We start from the raw sequence: 24,564 nt of genomic DNA on the forward strand, positions 1-24,564 counted from the left end.
TTCTTAGCTACTCACACTTAAGAGGCATCAAAAATGTACAAATATTGGAATCCTCAGCCTCGACAGGCAAGTTACCATGTACACAATTATGAAAGGGAACCAGATTAAGAGAGAGTGTGCAGAGTGCCTTTGAAATATCGATGAAAACGTGGATGCGGCTTCATTTTAATGTTTTTGATTTCCCCGATAACGAGGAAATTGTCCTCGTTTTCACTGGTAGACGTTCTTAAAGGTTTTAAAATCTGAATATTAATGCTGCTCCCTTATGCAGCGTATAAATGACTTTTGACAATTCTGGTGGCTCTCGTTCTGAGTCCACTGCTGAAAATGGAAAAAGCAGTGGCCAACGAGAACCCGGGGAAGGTCGGGGATGCTGCGAGGAAGGGAAGAAAGAGAGGAGCAGCATCCTGGCAACAAAATCTTCCTCTCCCACGAAAGAGTTAACAGAAAGAAATAAAATCAGATATGTGTAGCCTCCAGACGTCCATTAAAGTGCAGAATGCTGTTTTCTATCACAGATTATATGCCAGATGTTCAAACTATCTCTAATCATTGCAGATGTAATGGAGTAGAATGTTGCAGTTTGTGAGTTTACTGGCATTAATCCTATATACTGCACAAGGGAAAAGATTTTAAATATATAATTATATCTCATTAATACTCAGGTTTTATTTCCTTTCAATGGAACAGGACTTATTAAAGCAACCATTTACCGCATGTTTTCTTTCAGTATTTGGCCCTGGCATCATCCTGTGTGCATTCGACGTGTAAATATGCACTAACCTGGGTGCGCACAAACACCCAGGGAAGGTTGTGAGTCCGCTGGTACCCAAATTCACTTTTATATGCATGAGATGTTTTTATATTGTAAATTGATAAGAGGGACTTAACTGCATGCATTCTGAGTTGCTACTTGGGTTTTCTTCATGCCGGAAATATTTGTATTTCTTAATTTGAAAGGAAATTGCCTGTGCTCCAGCTTTTTATGGCTTGTTGGGAGAAGGTGCACCCTGGGCTCCAGAGAGGCGCTTCGTGGGTGTGGCTGAGAGCAGAAACGCTGCTTGGAGCCCACGTTCTCCCAGGCCCTCAACAGGATGCACTAAAGGACCACAAAAGTTGTTTTTTTGTTTTTGTTTTTCCCCAGAGAATCACCAGGATTAGGATGTATCTCCAGAGTGATCTGGGCTGAAGAATAAGGAAATTCCCTTCTGAGCACCCCCAGTTTCCCCCCTCTCAAATGAAATGACACCTTTTTCAGCAACCCACTAAATTGGCTTCAGACGTGGAGTGCTAGCACTAAGCCCCTCCGGGCTGACAGCCAGCCTCCTCCTTGCTGGGCACACTCACAGTGGTGTCTCTCTCTACTTGCCTCCCGCTGCAGCAGCGGCTGTCCTCTCTCGCCTTCTCCCTGTGAGTTCAGCATCCTCTCCGCTCCAAGAGGTGGATTTCCTCATCCAGGACCAAGCTGACCCCAAGCGGTTTGGATGCACATACCCTGAGCTGGGAAATGCTGGGAGCTTGATTCTTCATAAGCAGAGAGGCTGAGTATTCAGGAACCCCTCTTTTCCTCTGGACTAACTCTTAATTCACATCAGTGATTTATTGGATTATTCTAGCAGTGGATTTCCAGACTGGCAGGGCCATATCCACCTTGGTCTCTGAATCCCTCATGCCAAAAACAGTGCCTGATACATAATGGGCTTTTCCTACCTCTTTCTTAAATGAGAGAGTAAAAGAATAAATTAATGGAGAGTGATGGCCTTTTGGGAAAAGCTGGGTGGGGCTGACAATTTAATACGACATCCTCAGCTATGACTTTTGGCGTGGAAAAGAGTTTGATGGATTCTGCAGTAATGAGATTGACGAGACAGATGGTCGCTGCCAGGAATTCAGCAAAGGCCAGGGTGACAGAGAGGTGACAGCTCTGTCAGATCCGGGTGCCAGGAGCCATGGGAGCTCAGTCGTGCTTTTAGTGCCTCAGGAATTGGAGGATGGTTGGGTGCAGGACCTTCGAGGTGCAAGCCTGAGGTCGAGCGGCTGGAGATGGCTGGGTGCACCTGGAGGGCCCGGAAAGTCCCAGAGGGGTGTTGCGGGACAAAGCAGATGTAGCTGCAATAAACGGGGAAGGGGCTTGGGAGGAGGAGAGGGGAGGGGTCCACGGGCGTCTCTTAAATGATCCAGCTCATCAGACTCTTCGGACTTCTGGCTTTGTCGTTTTGTTTTTTAAATATTTATTTCTGGATCCTGCCAACTGGATGGACAGTCTCAACTCTCTCTCTCTCTCTTTTGCTTCTTTCTCTCTCCTTCTCCATTCCTGTAGGACACTAAGACCAATGGAGGGAAAAAACAAAACAAAACTTGCCTCTGGAGAGAGAGCTCGAATGGGTACACCCAGAGCATTATATGGAGACAGTGTTATATGGAGACAGTGTTATATGGAGAGAAATGTCCAGGTTAGAATCATGTTAGAGAAGGAGTTGGTGGGGGTGGGATGGAGCAGCTCATCTGCCTCTCTTCTGTTTTAAAGGCCTGCAGATGTCAGAGCTCCAAGGCCAGGAGTGGGGCCAGGGCTGGGGAGGAGCTGCAGCCAGAGTGGGAGCTCCAGGGGAGGTCAGGCAAGCTAAGCAAGGCAGGCGCATCCCATGGCTTCCCCCGGCCCCCCGGCCCCCCAGCCCCCAGGGCTAGCAGTCAGTCCTGAGGACTTGAGCTGGAGGAGAACAGCTGTCAGGTCCAGAGGGCGGGGGTCATGCTGGGGTGAGGAGAATGACAAGTGGGGGAGCTTCCTCTGGGAACAAGACCGGGGTGATAAAGGAGACAATGAAAAGGTGGAATGGAAGAGAGTCATGTCAAAACAGACAGCTGAGGAACTCTACTGGTCAGGGACTGAAAAGAACGTTTCTACAGGAAACTGAAGAATCTGGCAGTCTCGGAGAGTAGGCTCATGCCTTTCAAAGGAGGACGGCTGCTGCTGCTGCTGCTGCTGCTAAGTCGCTTCAGTCGTGTCCGACTCTGTGCGACCCCATAGACGGCAGCCCACCAGGCTCCCCCGTCCCTGGGATTCTCCAGGCAAGAACACTGGAGTGGGTGGCCATTTCCTTTCCCAATGCATGAAAGTGAAAAGTGAAAGTGAAGTCACCCAGTCGTGTCCGACCCTCAGTGACCCCATGGACTGTAGCCTACTAGGCTCCTCCGTCCATAGGATTCTCCAGGCAAGAGTACTGGAGTGGGTTGCCTGCCATTACCTTCTTCGAAGGAGGACGGCAACCCTGTACAATTATTTTTCTATCGCTTTATTTAACATTGGTTTTTAGAACCTTTTCCATTCAAAGTCTGTCTCTAATACAAGGCTATTCACTCCAGATGGAGGGAGCTATCTCTCACTGAATACCTGCTAAGTGCAAAAAGAAAGCCAATACATGGATGCATTAATAGGTTATTGATCAAGATAGGTATATGCCAAGACTCACACAGGAGAATACAGAAAAAACTCTAAAGTTTTAAAGTTCTAAACTTTAGAGTTTAAACCCTGAAGTTTCCGCTGTAGAGTTTAAAGTTTCTAAAGTATACCGATGGTGTGCCAGGTTGCTTGAAGGGACCTGCATGTAGGTGGTAATGATTCCCAACTCTGTCCAACTAGTTGTTGGGGTGGTGAATGGGGATGGCGCCTCCTCTACACAGATGGTCCTGAGGAAGTTACCTTGCCTTGAGACATGAGTGGAGGTTAGCCTGGTTGGAGACATTGCATGCAGCTGGGTGTCAGTTCTGCAGTGCAGCCAAGAGGTCTCCACACAGCCCTGTGCTGGACTCTGGAGAAGGGCAGGCTCTTCATGCAGGCTGAGTGATGGATGCAGGCAACTTTCACAGTTAGGAGTGGTCGGGACAGAGTGAAAATTACCCAGCTAGCCGCAGAACCTTCTGGAAGGCCTCATGAGAGCATGTCCAGAAAGGATTCTCCACCTTTTGGAGAGGGCCTTGCTGAGGGTGACCCTCTCCCATGTCATGGGGGACTTCCATGCCCTGCACTGAGTTCTTCCTTGGCTCACTTTTGAGAAAATTTGGGGTCTGAGGCCCACAGCCTGGCTGTCGGGCCTCCACTGCCTGACGGTGGGACAGAGATTCCTTTTTTGCCCAGCTCAGTTGAATTCTGTCCTGTTCTGCACTTAAAAGGGACCAGGCATCTACATCTCTGTTTCTCCCACTGGGCTCTGAGCTCCCAAAACCAGAGAGCCTAGGAGAGTGGGCTCTGGAGCTCGGCTGGCTCTGTCCATCAGGGAGGCCTGCCCTTAACTGGTTCTGTGACCACAGGCAGGTTCTTTAACCTTTGTCGTCTGTGCAGGGTTGCTTAGAGAAGTAAATGAACATGGACTTGTAGGGCACACAGAAGAGCGTCTGCGTCTCTAATGTCACAGGTGGGGGCCCCAGAAAGCCGGCTCTGAGATGAGGTTCATGTGCAGCAGGCATACTGGGGAGTGCTTCGGGAATCAACACCCGGGAAGGGAGGGGAAGGAGAGAGGTGAGGTGGCGGGGGAGTGAAGCTGACACATAGACCCAGCGACATCCGCAGCCATCCTTTCAGGAGCTCTAGAGCCAGACTGGCTTTTCAGGTTGTTGGACTGAGATGGGGGGCCTTGATGCTCCTTTGTCCACAGTCCCCGGAGATGGCATGGCCCTGGCTGAGGTGACTCTCTGCAGCTGAAGCTATTCTTGAAGGAGCTGACAGTTGGAGGTTGTCTGCTGAATTCCCAGAAGCTGGGGCAACACACCCTTCCTTGAAGGGGGTCTGGGCGGTGCCATCCGTCCTCCACTGTCTACCTTAGGCTCTTCAGACTCACTTCTTCATCCCATTCAGGGAGCAGCTCCCATAGAATCCTGTGGTCTTTCTTCCCGAGGAAAGCTTAAAGGAGGAAGGTTAACAAGATGACGTGAACCTGGCTGCTGGTCTCAGAGTCCCAGCTGGTGCCACCATCTATCTTCTATGAATCCTTGAATGCCCTCGGCCTCAGCCAGCACCTGTGCTCGGCTGGACTGCTTGCTAGGGGCCATTGCCCAGTATTTCGCCTTTAAGTGTCCAAGAGTTCGAGTTTCTGGCCATTATGTCTTTCTCAGAGTCATCGCATTTGCCCACTTACCACCTTAATTGGGCAAAGGAATGCCTCAAGTGCCAAGGAGATCCCCTGACTGCCAAACGGATTCCCTTCTCCCTTCCTTGGGTTAGAGCAGCCTATCCTCCACCTGACAGGGAGGTCCAATCACCCTGCAAAGATGGTGACTCTCTTACCTGCTGCTTCCTTGGCACTGGCGTCTGAAACGGCCAGGGGACAATCATGGCTTGTGACTAAATGGGGGGGCTGTGGTTCATCATGCTAACTTCCTCCTCCAAGTTTCCCTCAGGAAGAAAGGCTTCCTCTGTCTTCTGGTGGGAGGATCCTCCTTTGGCAACCAAGATCTTTGAAACTGCAAAGCTTAGAATCACATTGTTCAGAAAGCACAAGTTCTCCAATGGGAGACCGGGGATAATGGTAAGTAAGGCTGCTCCTAGTCCACCTCGTGGGTCTAGGATGCATGTGGACCCATGCATCTTCGATCTTGGGTGCACAGGTTTGCGTCAAAGTCTGAGTGTGTGCTGCCTCCCTAGGGTGGCTCCTCATTCTCATGCAGTATTGTCCTTCAGTTAGCACTCTCAGCGCCTTCAGCAGCCTTGCTTCTGCCTCTGCCAGGCTGGCAGCTTTCAGAGGATGCACTATGACAACCAGAAGGCCCCATGGTCATGGACCCACCCCCGCCTCCCTTCTGTTATACAATGGAGCCCCTGGCCTGATGCGTTGTTACGTGGATTCCATCCAGATTGCAAACCCTCTGTATGCCCTCAAGCATGATGTGGCTGAGGCTTTGTGGACAGAAAAAGGCAAATATATACCCAAGATATGTGTTTGTTCCTGTCAGAAGGAATTGCTAGAGTTTCCAGGGCAGAAGTAGGTGGTGTGGTCAGCTTCCTGCCCTCTAGCTGGTCGGTTTCCTCAGGAGGTGGCCCTGTATCTGCGTCTGTGTTTGGTTCTGCGGCTGTTGGTCAGGTTGGTCGGGTGCAGCTGTGGCAGGGGCTTTGGTAAATGGAAGACTGTGCATGCCCTCTGTCCCTGCCGCTGCGCCTCTGCTGTTCATACTGCACCTTGCTCAGCACTGGGGTGGCTGTTGAGAGGCTGGCTGATGCCAGCTGGCCCTGCATTTTGTTTGCTTGGCTTCAGTGTACTTTGTATGGTAGAAACTCTCTGGCAAATATTAATATGATATGAAGGTCTTCATGTTCACTTCTACATTTGGGTGAATCCATGTGCTGCTACCCAAAACCTCGTAACCCTGTTCTTTTAAGTCTTTTTAAATGTAGGTTTCATTATTATTCAAGGTATGGTGACGCCAATAGATCAGATGACTATTACTGAAAAGACAGTTTGCTACTCACAGTTCCCAAGAGAAGGGGGCTTGCCACACCATGTAGGGCTACTTGGGGTAAGTTTCACGGTCAGCCAGGAGGCAAAAGGTTGAGGGGAAAGTTTGGGTGAGCGTCTTTATCATGGTTTCCATGGAGAGCAACTTGCAAGGCAGGGTAAGCAGGTGAAGCAGGTTTAGGATTGGCTAGTTTGAATAATTTTAGCAAACTCCAGTGTGTAGGCACTGCCTGTAACCTGTTTGGTATCTAGCCCTGGGGTGATTAGGGCAGGGGAATATTGGCCCCAGAGGGTAAGAGACCTGTGAAAGCCAGGTAAAGAAGGGGGTGGGCGTAGGCTTTGGATTGGTTGGTTTACATATGAAAAGTATGTTCAAAGGGAAATTATTTGCTCTTTCTAGGGATTAGCCAGCCTGAGGGTCTCTCCTAGTCAGTCAGAACAAAGTTCCCATCTCATCATATAAAAGCTATATAAATACTATAGCTTTATATATATATAGTATTTATATAAGGAAGATCCCCTGGAGAAGGAAATGGCTACCCACTGCAGTATTCTTGCTTGGAGAATTTCATGGGCAGAGGAGCCTCGTGAGCTACAGTTCCTGGGGTTGCAGAGCTGGTCATGGCTGAGTGACTGCACACACTAATACACTAATGGCTCTCATTCTGGGCCCCTGACCATTTAGCCTGGCTATTTTCCGCTGCCCATGTGTCCACATATATTCTAATCTTGCCCATATAAAGTAGTTGACCAGGTACACTGCATAAGCTGTCCATTGAGAGAATTTCTCCTCACCACTGTCTTTCGGAGTCACTGCTGACTCTTTTCAGAGTCACCGTCCCTACTCCTAAGTAGGACAGTGTATAGGGTAGCTGCTGTCCATTGTCATCTTTCATCCACATACTGAGCTGAACCGCCCATGAACCAAGCCTGAGCTTTTTCTTCCTCTGTCAGATGCCTGTAAGGGCTCCCCTAATGTCAGAGGGTGAGCTCAGGAGAGTATAAGGGAAGTGAATGATGTGGGGGTCGGAGCTACCTAATCATACAACTGGCTTGTGTCCTCTGGCCCTGCTGTGCTAGGTTCTGGTTTAGCCACTTCCACAATCCCTGGATTATTGCTGGGCTCCTCTTTCTCTTCTAAATGCCATTTGAAGCTAGAGATTTTCATGTTACTTGGTATATAGGTAAGAGCAGTATTTCCAGATGTGGAAGATGCAAAGATTCTAGAACAAGGCACTGTGCTTGTTTCCTTTTGGTGGGAGCTACAGTTTATCTTTTACAGTGTAAAGGATGGTCTGTCGTGTCTTTTACAGCTCAACTCCTAAGGCTATACTTGAATATAAAATTTAAAAAAATATGCAAGGACACTGAGTCTTGGAAGGAGGTTTTCTCCCCCACCTTTGGAATACAAGTGTGTTACCAAAGCCTCCAAAACTCTGTTGGATATGATTAACATGATGTCAGTGACATAGGGGATCGGTGGGATGTTTTGTGAGACCTCCTGATGGTTGAGATCACTTTGACTATGACTGAGTGTTAAAAGAGGAGTAGGGAGACCTGTAAATGTTTGCTGTTCTTCCCAGAATCATTTCTGATCTTTTTTTCTGATTGTGATGGAGAATAATACATTCCCTAAATCAAAGGCTGCAACCGTGTTCTTGAGGTCATATCGATCTACTCTAGTGAAGATACTACATCTGATAAGGGAACTGCATTTTACGCACCTGCTTGGCTGAGTTTGAGGAGTCCATTGTCATTTTCCAGATTCACCTTTTTGTGCAAGGGCTACACTAGTGAGCTGAACGGACATGTGATGGGAATCACCACCCTTGCGTCGCTTAGATCTTTCAAAGGAGCTCAAATTTCTATCGCCCTGGGATACAATATTATTATTTAAATTCTATCTTGATTTAGGGGGATTGTATAGGCTTCCACTTGGATGCTGGTCCCCAGTAAGGCAGCTGTTACTCCACAGGAAAAGACTCTGTGTGTCAATTTCCTGGTATGTCTATACTGATGTTCCATCCAGTGAAGCCACTGTGAGGAAGACTTTGGCCAGAGCTCCACTGATGACGTTTCCTCTATATCTCCTTCTACCAGAAGACTGTGATAAATCTTTGGGTCTCTGGGTATTGATGTCAATCCAAATCCTGTGTCCAGCAGTCTTAAAAATAGTTGGTTGCTTCCCATTTCTTAGGGCACAGTGCAACTCTCTCTGGGGGAGGACTTAGAGAATATTATTGGGTATACTTGCCATGGTATTGTAGGATCCCCTCCTTGTGGGGACATGGATTTTTATCCATTCAGTGGAATCCAGGTCTAAAAGTTGGACAAGGAATCATGGCTTTTTGTTGGGGCAACTGCTCTCAATCTCTTTACCATGCCCCTTTGATTTTTTGATTTGTGTGTGTGTGTGTTGTTGTCATTGTTGTTGTACAAATTGAGTAGTATCCTTGTTGGTTGCTCTTCTATTTTTCCTCTAGGGACACTGTGTTCTATTAACCGTCTTGATAATGCTCTGCAGATCAGTGGTCCTCTGACCTTGCACTTACTATAATAATTGTGTCCTCCTGGCTTCTGGAGCTGAGGTACCGCATAATGACTGCTCCCCTATGGGCTCAGTGTTTTTCCCGTTGTCTCCATTGCCCAGCTCTGTAACAGCCTCCTCTACTACTCTCTGTGGTCTGCAGAGGGGAATTATTATTGAACTTGACAAAGATCCTGTGCCCCTCCCGCCAGTGCATTCTATTAGACCTTTCGTGAATGAGATAGTCTCTAGACTTTCCCATGGAGCATAGCCATCTGGGTTTTTTTTGCCTTCCAGGGTATATCCATCCTGGCATGACTAGATCCTTTAAACCGCTTCTTGTGCTCTCTGCTGTGGTAATTCTGGTATTTAGTGTGGCTCTTTGCACCTTCCATGCTCCCAGAAGACATCTTAGTAGCACATTTCTTCATCTCCTCGGTTTTGGCCAAGGTTTCACATCTTGTATTCTGAAAAAGTGCTCCCAAATTAACAAACTGCATCTACTTCAACCTCTCGTTTTGGTTCCCTTGCTCAAGCACTATCAGTGTCCGAGTCTGTATCTAACCTGGCTCTAACAGGTATATCCTGGAAGCATCCTGTAGTGCCTTTAAGGTGCAGCACTTTTTCTCTTATCAGATCCAGTATGAGCCCAGCTGGCTTTTGTTGTAATTTAATCCTAGTGCAGGAGTAGGGGAAGTAGAGGTCAGTGTTGATGTGGGGGAGGACTTCACCTTGCCTGTAAGCAAGGGGAGGAGTTGGCTTGCCTGGTAGCTCAGATGGTAAAGAATCTGCCTGCAATGCAGGAGACCCTGGGTTGGATCCCAGGGTACAGAAGATCCCCTGGAGAAGGGAATGGCCACCCACTCCAGTATTCCTCCCTGGAGAATTCCATGGACAGAGGACCCTGTGGGCTACAGTCCACGGGGTCATGAAGAGTTGGACATGACTGAGTGACTAACTCTTAACACTTAAGAGAGGTTACCTCCTGATAGGAAGAGACGGGCCACTGCTGCAGGTGCAGACAGTTCTGAGGAATCTGGAGATTTATGATTTTCCAAGGCATTCTTCTGATGTCTCCATCCCAGTGTCAGAGTCTAATTTTTTCTCAAGTAGGGCCTCAGTTAAGCACAGCAGACCCACCAGATTGGAAACTGGGAGTCTAACCTTCTAGGAAGCTTAGCCATTCTAAAGTGTCCATCCAAGTCCTGCTTCTCACCCCTCTATCCACCTGCTACAAGAGATGAGGGCCCTTGTGTATGTTTCCAAAGAGGTCCACTGGCTTCACAGAAGCTTTTAAGTGGCAATGGATTGCTCTTATCTCTTCATTATCTTTTTCCAAATGACAATCCAGTTTAGCTGGATTCTATCATTCTTTCAGTTATTTCCCTTATATTTTCCAACTACCAAATACATTGTGCCAGAAAACGTACTTCCTCGGGAAATAGATCATTACCATCAGCACGTATGAAAGCTTTAACAGATGAGCCGACACCTACCAGGAGCATGTGGTCTTTATGGCTAGTGGAGCAGAGACTGAGCGATCCAGCTTCAAAACCCTGCCTCAGCACACGCTTCCTCTTGGACTGCTCCTGCTTGTGGTTGTCACAGGTTGGGTTTTCTCAAAAGCAGACACTGAGATGGCATTTAGTGTGCCTGATGCTTATAAAAGTGTGCGTTTGGTCTAAACAGCTGCAGAAGGAAGGGAGGGGAAGCATGATGAAGCCACGGGAGAAGTCGGGCTGTAGCCAGGCAGAACGGCCACCTGTGCGGAGTTTCAGAGCGGCAAGAGCCATTAAGAGTTGAGCTAGGGGACTTCCTGGTGGTCCAGTGGTTAAGCCTTTGCCTTCCAATGCAAGGGGTGCAGGTTCGATCCCTGTTCGGGGAGCTAAGATCCCACCTGCCTGGTGGCCAAAAAACAATACATAAAGCAGATGCAATATTGTAACAAATTAAATAAAGACTTGAAAAAAAAAAAAAAGAGTTGAGCTGAGATGGCCAGGTTTTCCTACCTCTGTAGTTAGCCATCAGTCACTGAATGTGGGATGCTTGGGTAGGGGCGTGACCTTGGGTGAGGCAATTCCAGAAGAAGCTGACAGGTGAAAGCCACCTGCTGACTATACTCCTAACCTCTCGGACACAAATACTTCACTGAAAGGAGATCTGGACACATCATAGTGTCCTCCACAGTAAAGGTTTTGGTTGATTTTACCGCTACAATTGTTTCTCTCTCCCAGACCTGAAGACAATACCAAACACAGAGCAGGCACTTGCTAATGGATATTGTTAAATAAATGGAACTAGGCAGAATGTTTCTAGAGCATGTTTATAGGAACTGGTTCTGTACTGAGTAATAGTTGGGGTTCACTGAATTGTGGTTGACTGAACAGTGAATTCAGGGCCTGTCAGGTCAGACAGCCCTTGGCCTGCTGCCTGGCCTGTCTTCTCGCAGCAGTGTGGCCATCCACAGCAGGCTGACGGGGACACAGGCTCATATCTGGGGTGGCCAGGGTTAGAACGCTGGGATGGGAGTGATCAGGAAAGAGATGACTGTAGCGACTGGAGCAGGCATGCAATAGCACCTACGCTTGGGCCACAAAAACAGAGACATCTCTGTTCTCCATAAACAAAAGTTGACCATTCTGCAGTAGAAGCCAGTCAAGAAGCAGATCCCACAGAGATAGGACGCGAACATTTAAATAACCTATTAAATGGCTTTCATTGTCAATAATCTGATTTGCACTCAGGCAAGACAAGTTGGATGCTTTTGAATGGCCTCAGATACGTCAATATGTAACAAGAAGATAAGGAAGAGAATTAAGTTCAAGCAAACCAGGCTTTTGCTTTACATCTTTCATTTTCTTGGCTAGATTGCTAAATTGTTTTATATGGAACCAGAAATTGCTGCCTAATGCTAATTTGCGAATGATACAATCAGTGCTGAGGTAAATGATATAGAGAATTGATACTGGGATAAATTGGGATGTGTCCCTTTAAATAACAATATCGACAAAAGTTTGGCACTAAGGGCAAGGGTCTTCGTTAAGCAACAATGCTGTTCCTGAGAGAGGAGGCTGGATGCAGAGAGACAGGCCTCTGGAGTCAGAGGTAGGCTGGCACCCTGGTCCTCCACTTGCCAGCCCTGTGACCTTGGCAAATTACTCAGTTCTCTCAGCTTTTGCTTCTGTAAGATGAGTAATAAATGTCAGAGAACTGTTAGGAGGATAACATGATATATGGCATGTGAAACGCTGGGCACAGTACTTGGCACAGAACAGCTAATAACTGTGAGATGTTGTTATTTATTATGATGACTCAGCTCTTACCTGAAGGACAGGCCATTGGCCTCCAGGGAAGGTAGAGCTGGGGCAGTCATGTCTGCAAATGTTTCTAGCTCATTGCATGGAAAGCCAGCCTCCCCTGGACCCTCTGGTGTGGGTAAACCCAGGCATCAGGGTGCTCACCTTTTTGAGGGAAGATTGCAGTTATAGTCCCAGGAAATCCTATAAAAAGCTCTTTGAAGATTTGGGGAAACCTCATGTTCATATTGAACTTTCCTTAATCCCACAGGCTGCTCCCTGTCTCTCAACCCCAAGCCCTATCACTGGCCAGATCTTCTCCAAGGCTGGGGGCCCTTCTGATATAGCTCCAGGTCTTGAATCTTACACAGAATGGAAAGCACTTTACCTGGCTTAGCAGTAGGACTCTCCCATCTCCATATGAAGCACATTGGATACATATTCTGTTTTTGGAGCCACCATCATGTGGCTACCTTATTTTCTGATTAGTCTGTGAGCTCCCTAAGCATGGATGTGGTATCTTTCTTACCTGTCAGTGATTAGCATCCATTGGGCCACTGTGTTAGGTCATGAGAATAAATTAGGCTTAATGGGGTTTCACCTGGCTCCATTTATTCTTTCCATGTGGTTGGTTGGGTGCTTAAAGCTGTAAGATGGCTCTTTGGTGTGGTTCCTGTTAAATATCGATGCTTTCTGAGACGATAGAGGTTTTCAAGAAAGAGGTGTCCTTGGGAAAGTGCTTTTTAGAAGGTATTGCAATGCTCTGCAGAGAAGAGTTCAGCCCTGAATAGCATTAAAACTGCTACAGGCATCACTCCTGAGCTTAGACAAATTCTGTGTTTCCTGAGAGACTCTGAGATTTTTAGTTGCTATTGGTTTTAGGTTACTTATTTCAGTAGTAGGAGTCACCCTTGGCTTCTTAAGCGGAGCATTACATGTCTTGTTATTGGTGTTTCTGTTATTTAAAACACATGGAAATGTGCACATGGAACTCAGTTTTCCTTTGTATAAGAAAAAGGTAAAAGAGCAGTATGTCCTGGGGATTACTTGGTGGCTTGGCAGTAAAGATTCTGCTTGCAATGCAGGAGCTGCAATAGACATGGGTTTGATCTCTGGGGTGGGAAGATCCCCTGGAGGAGGGCATGGCAACCCACTCCAGTATTCTTGCCTGGAGAATCCATGGACAGAGGAGCCTGATGGGCTACAGTTCATAGGGTCACGTAGAGTCAGACGTGGCTGAAGCGACGTAGCGTATTGCACATTCATGAGCGTAAGCTGACCGTGGTTCGCTCAGCCAGCCTGGCCCAGGCCTCCATTCCTGGTTCCAGCATCTCCACCCTGACGGATCCTGGGTCCATGTCTTCGTGGCTTTGCCTTTTCTTACCCTTCGAATTCTTCTTTCTTCCTGCTTCTTAGTACCCTCGTGTTACTTCTTCCTGCAGACATCACAGAGAACATACCTGAAGAGGCATAGCCTGTAGAAATGAAGAGGAGGTCTTGGTGACTAGTAAATACTCATCAAACATGGACTGAATAAGGGGGAGAAGTTCTGCAGCACTTTGTGGCCCAATCTTTTGACCATCTCTACTTCCTGTGCAATGTAAGAAACTGAGGCAGACCAGTTACTAGTGGTCACTGGAACTAAAGACCTTTGGATCCAGGAAATTGATTTCATCCATTCATCTTTAATTGAACTGGAGCCAAACGGTGGCTTGTAATAGTCATTTTAACGTGTTGAAATATTATTTCTAAAATAGTCATTCAACACAACCTGTCTGGAAGTTTTCTGGAGAACAGATATTTTTGGAATCCTTCTGACAGCCGGGCCAGCACAATTGTGTAGAGAATGACTAATGAGAAGTCAGTTTGTCTCTTAGCCCCCTTCCTGCTAATAAACTTTATTGAGGACTTATTGGATGCTTGCACGATTTTGTAGTGGACAAACCCTGTTGAGTATGATACTGGTAAAGAGGCTCTGGGTGTGGAAGGCCATCCTTTGGGAAGAAATATGGGCTTGTCACGACCAGAGCCCTCTCTACAGCCACGCTAGCCAAAGGGAATAAAGGGGCAAACAGACCCATGAAGAGATCGATGTACATAAGGTTTTCAAAGGTGCCTTGATTTTAAAAATACTTCCTGACTCCATTTTTTTTTCTGTGAGTCAACTGGGGTTTTCCAAAGTGGGTCTCCTGGCCTTTGATTATTATGGGAAAAATAACATCACCTTTAGCAGCTTCCAATTGAGTTGCAAGCCTGGCAGGGAGATGGCTTTCCCTGAAAAGGGACAAACCCTCACTAGGGAGCTCTGGGGCTGGGCCTCTGTGGCTGTGTGGGTACAAGGACCCAGTGCTCAGATGTGCCTGTGTGCCCCAGGAAGCCGGAGAGCTGCATGCCACAGCTGGAGCTAGACACCTTCCAACCCAAATCCATCCTTCTGTGTGGGGCAGAAAGAGAGTGTTTCTGGACAAGCTCTCAGAACTGTGAGCGATAGAACTCCCCACCCTGAGGGGATGAGGAAGGTGGGACCAACCCTCCAACGGCTGACTGATGTCCTGTTCATCTTAGAAATGGTGAGAGAGGGGCAGGCAGGCGGTGGATGCATGCGCTGCCTCTGATCTCAAGAAAAGTGGCCTCGTTAGGAGGGGAGAAGGTCAGCGAGGCTTCCCAGGCCGAGACCCTGTGAGGTCTGATAAGAAAGGGAGCAATTTTAAAAATCAATGGAATATTTACTAGGATCTGAGTATAGTCCTCAATCTATTGCAAAGGATGCTTTCCAGGTATCTATAAATAAAAGACGCTTGCCCTTCCAAGCAGGTCTCCTGGAAAGTAGAGAAAGGTGCAAGGCAGAAGAAAAGCCGTCGCCACATCAGAACCTTCTGTGATAGACGGCATCTCCCCCTGACATTTTCATTAGCAGGAAATTTATGTTCCTATTTCTGTCTGTTGTAATGACCATTCTTAGCCATAGCGTGGTGGCGGCTAATGGACAGGAATGGGAAAAAAATTCTTTAATTAATGCAAAATTGAAGCATTTTCTTTCTACACCTTGAGAAGCCAAGTAATTCACAGCAGTTCTTGGCACTAGAGTGGAAGTAAAATAATTATACACAATTTCTAGAGATTAAAAGATAGTAAAATAATTTTAGTCACATCCTGAAATTATTTATCTTGTAAATGAGAAAGGGCGAAGAGTATGGGAATGATATTCGGAGGTTGAGAGTAGACCCTGCAGAACTTTGCTCCTGCCTGTCTCTGGCGTCTGGGCTCCCGGCTTTGGGTCTGAACTCTGTCTCTTACTGGGGCTGACTGGGGCTTGCCGTCACCCGGCTGTGATCATTCCTCTCTCACATCCTCTTAGGTTCTCCTTTCACATGATTTCGTCTTCTTTTACCCCTGTCACTTTTTTTTATTCAGGTCCTATGTGATTATTTAGGGTTGGCTGGAAGGGAAACTGGCCCAGTTCTGGCTTTTCTCTTTGAAGTAATACTCTTAAGAATCTAGCCTTTTAAACCTTTACAGTTGGCCTGCAAGAAATTTTTTGTTGTTGTTTTTTAACCAGAAGTCAGGCCAAGGAGGCTGCTGAAGGGAATAGCCAAAGGGCTGAGCTGAGCACCTGACAGTCTGTGAGGCTAAACGTTTCTGCCTCCCAATGCCTCTGCACCAAGGTGCAGGCATTCCAGCCCTTTTCTCCCTACTGAGAACACACTCACAGGGGCGCCTGAGAGAAAGCAAGGGGGAACAAGGAGATGAGCCAGGCAAACAAATCCTAGAGCTGGTATCTCGGTCTCCTGTGCTCTGGAGAAGCTGTAGACAGCTGTCATGTCCCTGGGCAGTGGAGCTCAGCCCTGTGGCGTCCTGGCCCCACAAAGAAGGGTCATGCTCCGTGGTAGCATCCAAGGATGCCCACCAAGGATTTAGTAACTTGGAGTGGGGGAGTGCAGGGGTCTCCACGCAGAGGAAGTTTCTCTCCAGCTCATCCTGTGAGGTGTGGGTGTCTCTCTTTACGCCTTGCACTTTTTAAGAAATCTTGCTAAAATTCTAGAGCAGACAGTTCTGGGGCTGAAAGATGTGCCATCAGCCCAAGCCTAGCGAATGAAATGATCTCATTTTATGGCAAATTGTAAACTTTGTTTATTGTCAGTGTTCTTCATTATAACCTGAAAAAGACTGCATATACTTACATATATTTATTTTATAAACTATCCATAAAATTGATTATTAAAAATTAGGTAGATTAATTTACAGGTGATTTCAGGTATTTTTTAGCTGTAATTTTGACAATGTGACTTCTTTATGTTCCAACTGAAGGGCCATATTTCTAATACAAATAATCCAATTCTTATTAGAATAGAAAGTCATGACTATGGTTCATTGATTTTTGCCCCTGCCAGACACTTTGATAAACACTTGAAATCTTACAGAATCACTAAACTACCCTTCAAGGTAAGTGATATAGTCATTTTCTGAGATGTAGAATTTGATGATTACAGAGCTAACTAACCAGGTAGGCATTTTGGAGCTTGAGTGATCTTATTGGAATAGGAACTGGATCACTTCCTGACTGTCAGAATGCAGACAGCTTACTTGACTTCTCTGAGTTCAGTTTATGGTAACCATAGTTACAAGTGGTCCCTGGAGGTCTGTGGTGTGTTCAAACTCCTCCCTCCTGACCGCTTACCCTCAGCAGGCTCCTCCTTTCTACACTGACTTCTGTTTGTACCGTGACCATATTTGTGTGGGTCTGTTTCTAGAAGCCATGCACTGACCCATGTATCTATCCCTTTTCTAGTAACGCATTGTCTTGATTACTTTTATGTCGTGTCTCAGTCACTTAGGCATGCCCAACTCATTTGTGAGTCCATGGACTGTAACCCGTGAGCCTCCTCTGTCCATGGAATTTTCCAGGCAAGAATACTGGAATGGGTTGCCATTTCCTACTCCATGGAATCTTCCTAACCCAGGGATCTAACCTGCAGCTCTTGTGTCTCCTGCATTGGCAGGCAGGTTCTTCGCTACTGGGCCACCTGGGAAGCCCTGATTACTTTTATAGTAAGTTTTAAAATCAGATAATGTTGACAAACATGCGTAAGTATTTATAGAAATCATCTTTGATTGCTTGTATTATCATTTACATTTTCTTCAACATAAGGTACTACAAATGTTTTATTAATGTTAGATTTATAACTAACTGACTCAGTGGGTAAATAATCTACCTACAGTGCAGGAGACGCAAGATACGTCGGTTTGATCCCTGGGTCGGGAAGATCCTCAGGAAGTGGGCAGGGCAATCTACACAGGATTCTTGTCTGGAGAGTCCCATGGACGATAAGCCTGGCAGTCTCAGATAAGTCTTGAGTCCGTAGTGTCTCAAGAGTTGGACATGACTGAAGGGACGGAGCACACATGTACATTTCATTTCTGGAGCTTTTGTAATGGATGCTAGCGGCTTGGATGGTTAAGAATCTGCCTGCAATGCAGGAAACCTAAGTTTGATCCCTGGGTCAGGAAGATCCTTTGGAGAAGGGAAAGGCAACCAACTCCAGTATTCTTGCCTGGAGAATTCCGTGGACAGAGGAGCCTGGTGGGCTACAGTCCATGGGGTTGGCGAAGAGTAGGACACTACTGAGTGACTAACACTTTCACTTAAAATCTTGGTTTCCAGTGATTCATTACTGCTGCTAAGTCACTTCAGTTGTGTCCGACTCTGTGTGACCCCACAGACGGCAGCCCACCAGGCTCCCCCATCCCTGGGACTCTCCAGGCAAGAACACTGGAGTGGGTTGCCATGTCCTTTTCCAATGTATGAAAGTGAAAAGTGAAAGTGAAGTTGCTCAGTCGTGTCTGACTCCTAGCGACCCCATGGACTGCAGCCCACCAGGCTCCTCTTGCCCATGGGATTTTCCAGGCAAGAGTACTGGAGTGGGGTGCCGTTGCCCTCTCTGATTCATTACTAGTATCTAGAAATAGAGTTTATATTTTTGTGTTGATCCTTTATCCTGCAATCATGCTAATGTTACTTATTAGCTCTGGAAAACTTTTCTGTAGATTTCTTGGGATTGCCTAAGTAGACAATCATGTTTTCTACGAGAGGAGGACAATCATATTTGTTCTTTTTCAACCTGCATGCCTTTACTTTTTTCTGTATTATGATACTGGCTAAGACATCCTATAAGATGTTAAATAGGATTGCTGAGTGTAAACATACTTATCTTGATCCCTGTCTTGAGGGAAGCATCCAGTCTCTCATCATTAAGTATGATATCAGCTGTAGGTTTTTTGTACATGTCCTTTATACAGTTTTATTAGGTTGAGAATTTCTGTCCTACTTCTATTTTGATGAGGATTTCAAAAAAATACATAAATGGGTGTTGAATTTTGTCAAATCTTCTTCTACATCCACTTGTTTATGAGTTTTCTCCTTCTTTAGATAGTTAAGGCAGTTCACTGCTTGATTTTCAGACATGTACCAGTCCAACACTCCCAGGATAAACCCCAGTTGGTAATTATTGGTATATTATTATTCTTACGTATTTCTGCATTTAATTTACTGATATTACATTGCAGACTTTTGTGTCAGTGTTCATGAAGGATGTTGGTCTGTAGTTTTCCTTTCTTATGCTGTTTTGGTTTGGTTTTGGTGTTAGGGCAATGATTATGTCGTTAGTTGGAAAGATTTCCTGCTATTTTCAGGAATAGGTTGTGTAGAACTGATGTTTCTTCTTAAAATATTTGTTGGAACTTGTTAGTGAAGCCATCTGAGCCTGAAGTTTCCAGTTTTTCTTTTTAAAATAGCAATTCAATGTCTCTAATAATGATAAGACTATTCAGGTTATCTGTTTCTTCTTGTATAAATTTTGGTTTTGTAGTTTTCAATGAATTGGCTCATTTAGACTAGGTTGTTGGACTTAAGTGCATAAAGTTTCCCCATAAAATTCCTTTATTAGCTTTTTAATATCTCTAGGGTCTGTTAGGATTTTCCATCTTGTCATTTCTACTATGAGTAATGTACATCCATCTCTGTTTTTGGTTAGTCTGGTTAAAGATTTATCCTAAAAATTTTTTTTGTCAGATAATCAACTTTTATTTCATTGCATTTTCATTTTAACTTATTTCTTTTTATTATTTCCTTCCTTCTGTTTACTTTGGGTTTATTTTGCCCCTTTTCCATCTTATATGGTAGCTTAGGTTGTTGATTTGAGATCTTTGTTCCTTCTAATATAAATGTAGAATCTTCTAAATTTTCCCTAAGCACTGATTTAAGTGCATACCACAAATTTTATATGGTCTCTTTACAGTTTCTTTCAATTCAAATGTTTTCTGAGTTTCTTCCTTGATCTATATAATTTTAATAGATGTTTCACAGAAATTGTATGCTTACAGAAAAATTGAAAGGAAAATAAAAGACTTCCCAAATCTCCTGGCCGCAGTTTCTCCTCTTATTAATACTTACATTGGTGTTACAATTGTTGAACCAATTCACACATTGTTATTAACTAGAGTCCGTTGTTTGTATTAAGCTTCACTCTTTGTGTTGTACAGGTTTTTCCAAGCATGTAGAGTTATGCACAATCATTACATTGTACAAAAGACTCTCTGTTCCACCTATTCATATTTTCCCCATCTCTCCTCCACAACCCCTGACAACTGATGGAATCATACAATATGCACTCTCTTCACGTTGGCTTCTTTCACTCAGAAATACGCATTTAAGATTCATCTCTGTTGTATCATGGCTTGAGAGATCATTTTTTTGTATCACTGAATAATATTTCATTGTATAAATGTACCACTGTTTGTCCATTCACATACTGATTGACATCTTCAGTTCAGTTCAGTCGCTCAGTCATGTCTGACTGTTTGCGACCCCATGAACCGCAGCACATCAGGCCTCCCTGTCCATCACCTACTCCCCGAGTCCACCCAAACCCATATCCATTGAGTCAGTGATGCCATCCAACCATCTCATCCTTTGTCATCCCTTTCTCCTCCTGCCCTTTATCTTTTCAGCATCAGGGTCTTTTCAAATGAGTCAGCTCTTTGCATCAGGTGGCCAAAGTATTGGAGTTTCAGCTTCAGCATCAGTCCTTCCAATGAACACCCAGGACTTATCTTTCAGATGGACTGGTTAGATCTCCTTGCATTCCAAGGGACTCTCAAGAGTCTTCTCCAACACCACAGTTCAAAAGCATCAATTCTTCAGCACTCGGCTTTCTTTATAGTCCAACTCTCACATCCATACCTGACCACTGGAAAAACCATAGCCTTGACTATACGGACCTTTGTTGACGAAGTAATGTCTCTGCTTTTTAATATGCTGTCTAGGTTGGTCATAACTTTCCTTCCAAGGAGTAAGCGTCTTTTAATTTCATGGCTGCAATCACCATCTGCAGTGATTTTGGAGCCCCCCACAAAATAAAGGCATCCACTGTTTCCACTATTTCCCCATCTATTTCCCATGAAGTGTTGGGACTGGATGCCATGATCTTTGTTTTCTTTATGTTGAGCTTTAAGCCAACTTTTTCACTGTCCTCTTTCACTTTCATCAGGAGGCTCTTTAGTTCTTCTTCACTTTTTGCCATAAGGGTGGTGTCATCTGCATATCTGAGGTTATTGATATTTCTCCTGGCAATCTTGATTCCAGCTTGTGCTTCCTCCGGCCCAGCAATTCTCATGATGTACTCTGCATATAAGTTAAATAAGCATGCTCCTTTTCCTATTTGGAACCAATCTGTTGTTCCATGTCCAGTTCTAACTGTTGCTTTGGGTTTCTCAAGAGGCAGGTCAGGTGGTCTGTTATTCCCATCTCTTTCAGAATTCTCCACAGTTTGTTTTGATCCACACAGTCAAAGGCTTTGGCATAGTCAGTAAAGCAGAAATAGATGCTTTTCTGGTACTCTCTTGCTTTTACGATGATTCAGCGGATGTTGGCAATTTGATCTCTGTTTCCTCTGCCTTTTCTAAAACCACCTTGAACATCTGAAAGTTCATGGTTCACGTATTGCTGAAGCCTGGCTTGGAGAATTTTAAGCATCACTTACTGGCATGTGAGGTGAGTGCAATTGTGCGATAGTTTGAGCATTCTTTGTCATTGCCTTTCTTTGGGATTGGAATGAAAACTGACCTTTTCCAGTCTTGTGGCCACTGCTGAGTTTTCCAAATTTGCCGGCATATTGAGTGCAGCAGTTTCACAGCATCATCTTTCAGGATTTGAAATAGCTCAACTGGAATTCCATCACCTCCACTAACTTTGTTCATAGTGATGCTTCCTAAGGCCCACTTGACTTCACATCCAGGATGTCTGACTCTAGGTGAGTAATCACACCATTGTCATTATCTGGGTCATGAAGATCTTTTTTGTACATCTTGGTTCCTTCCAATTTTTGTCAGTTTTGACTAGAGCTGCTATAAACATTCATATGTAGGTTTTCATATGAAGTTTAGACATAAGTTTTCAACTCATTCGATAAATACATAGGAGCATGTGAATTTTTTTATAAGTCTATGGTTGACTCTGTAAGAAACTTCCCAGTTGTCTTCCAAAGTGGTTGCATCACTTTGGAATTTTCACTAGCAACAAATGAAAATTTCCCCATATCCTTATCAGCATCTGGTATTGTCAGTGTATTGAATTTTATCCATTGTAATAGGTGTGGGGTAATATCTCATTGTTTTAATTTGTAATTCACTAATAACACATGATGTTGAATATCTCCTATGTTTATCTTCCATCTGTATATTTCCTCTGGTCAAGTATTTGTTCAGATTTTTTGTTTATTTTTGAATTCAATTGTTTAATTTTTTATGCATTTTTGATAAAAGTTCTTTGTAACATGTATGTTTGCAGATATTTTTTCTCAGTCTGTGGTTTGTCTTTTTATTTTCTTAACAGTGTCTTTCACAGAAAAGTTTTAAACTTTAATCAAGTCCAACTCATCAAACTTTTCTTTCCGGGATCATGCTTTTGTTACAACTAAAGTTCATCTGAAAACACAAGGTTACTTAGATTTTTCTCCTATGTTATCTTCTAGGAGCTTTATAGCTTTGCATTTTACATTTAGGTCTATGAGCCATTTTTGTTAGTTTGTTGAGTTGTTTGTTTCTTTTTGGGGGGACAAGAGTCTTGTTTGTTTGTTTGTTTTTGATAATTTCTTGCATTTTAAATACACCTTGATGGCATCCTTGACCTGACACTCTTTGCCATAGTCCTTAACCACTGCACAACTGCAACAAACCACTTTATGGGGTTTTCCCTCTCTGTCAATGTTATAGAGGCCTACCCATTCCCTGAGTTTCTTGTTGTCATCAACTTTGTGTTTTCTCAGTTGCTCAATCATGTCCAGTTCTTTGTGACCTCATGAACTGTAGCCTGACAGGCTCCTCTGTCCATGGGATTTTCTAAGCAAGAATACTGGACTGGGGTGCCATTTTCTTCGTCAGTCGTCAACATTAGTCAAGTTGATTTGGTTCTCAGCACAAAGGGCCTCCACCAACTTGACATACATAGGCTCATCACAGTTGGATGCAAGCACACAAAGATGGGTTTGGCAATGGTCTAAAGCTTTGGCAGCTTAAGGAATTCCACTTGCTGAGCCATTGTGGATTAGGGAGGTCTTCAGCACTTCAGCAGAGCCCTACTAACATCCATTGCACCTCTAGCAGCAATGTCTTCTTGGGCCATGGTGATGGGTTGTAGGTGGAGCTGAATCTTGAACACACCCACAGCCTCCACCTTGATTAGGCTCATTTTGAAATAATTCTTGTGAAAGCATAAGGTCAGTGTCTAGATTAATTTTTTACCTGTGAATGTCCAGTTGTTCAAGAATAGCTTATTGAAAAGATTATCTTTACTTTGTGTGATTGTCTTTGCTCCTTTATGAAAGATCAGTTGACTGTATCTGTATGTATCTACATCTGTTCCATTGACTATATACATGTGGGTATCTATCTGTTCCACCGATTTATCCGTTGTTTATTCTTTTGCCAATGCCACATGGTTTTGATTACTGTACCTTTATAGTAAGACCTGAAGCTTGGCATGTCAGTCCTTTGACTTCATTCTCCTTCTTCAATATAGTATTGACTACTTAAGAGTCTTTTGTCTTTCCATATAAAATTTGAAATGAGTTGGTTGATATCCATAAGGTGACTTGTTTCGTTGGGATTTTATTTGAGTATTTGTTGAATCTGTGGATCAAGTTGGAATTAATTGTTATCTTAACAAAATTGAATTATCCTAATTATGGGCATAGTCTATCCTCCCCCTTTCAGGTTTTCTTTTATTTATTTATTTTTCATCAGAATTTGGTAGTTTCCCTTATATGGATCTTATATACATTTTGTTAGATTTATATTAGGTATTTCATTTTTTTGTGTGCTAATGCAAAAAAGATCTTCACGACCAAGATGATCACAATGGTATGATCACTCACCTAGAGCCAGACATCCTGGAATGTGAAATCAAGTGGGCCTTAGAAAGCATCACTACAAACAAAGCTAGTGGAGGTGATGGAATTCCAGTTGAGCTCTTTCAAATCCTGAAAGATGATGCTGTGAAAGTGCTGCAACCAGTATGCCAGCAGATTTGGAAAACTCAGCAGTGGCCACAGGACTGGAAAAGGTCAGTTTTCATTCCAATCCCAAAGAAAGGCAATGACAAAGAATGCTCAAACTACTGCACAATTGCACTCTTCTCACACGCTAGCAAAGTAATGCTCAAAATTCTCCAAGCCAGGCTTCAGCAATATGTGAACTGTGAACTTCCAAATCTTCAAGGTAGTTTTAGAAAAGGCAGAGGAACCAGAGATCAAATTGTCAACATCTGCTGGATCACCGAAAAAGCAAGAGAGTTCCAGAAAAACAACTATTTCTGCCTTATTGACTATGCCAAAGCCTTTGACTGTGTGGATCACAATAAACTGTGGAAAATTCTGAAAGAGATGGGAATACCAGACCACCTGACCTGCCTCTTGAGAAACCTATATGCAGGTCAGGAAGCAACAGTTAGAACTGGACATGGCACGACAGACTGGTTCCAAATCGGAAAAGGAGTATGTCAAGCCTGTATATTGTCACCCTACTTATTCAACTTCTATGCAGAATACATCATAAGAAATGCTGGGCTGGAGGAAGCACAAGCTGGAATCAAGATTGCCAGGAGAAATATCAATAACCTCAGACATGCAGATGATACCACCCTTATGGCAGAAAGTGAAGAGGAACTGAAAAGCCTCTTGATGAAAGTGAAAGAAAGAGTGAAAAAGTTGGCTTAAAGCTCGACATTCAGAAAACTAAGATCATG

At 44.5% G+C, this 24,564-nt stretch overlaps 1 pseudogene; it reads right to left on the bottom strand.

Moving 5' to 3' along the window:
- Positions 1-22,414: 22,414 nt before the first annotated feature.
- LOC105606393 (small ribosomal subunit protein eS12-like) lies at positions 22,415-22,944 on the bottom strand (annotated as a pseudogene).
- Between the last annotated feature and the right edge of the window lie 1,620 nt (positions 22,945-24,564).

The sequence above is a fragment of the Ovis aries genome, chromosome 14 (assembly GCF_016772045.2).
Source record: "Ovis aries strain OAR_USU_Benz2616 breed Rambouillet chromosome 14, ARS-UI_Ramb_v3.0, whole genome shotgun sequence".
NCBI classification, from domain to species: Eukaryota; Metazoa; Chordata; class Mammalia; order Artiodactyla; family Bovidae; genus Ovis; species Ovis aries.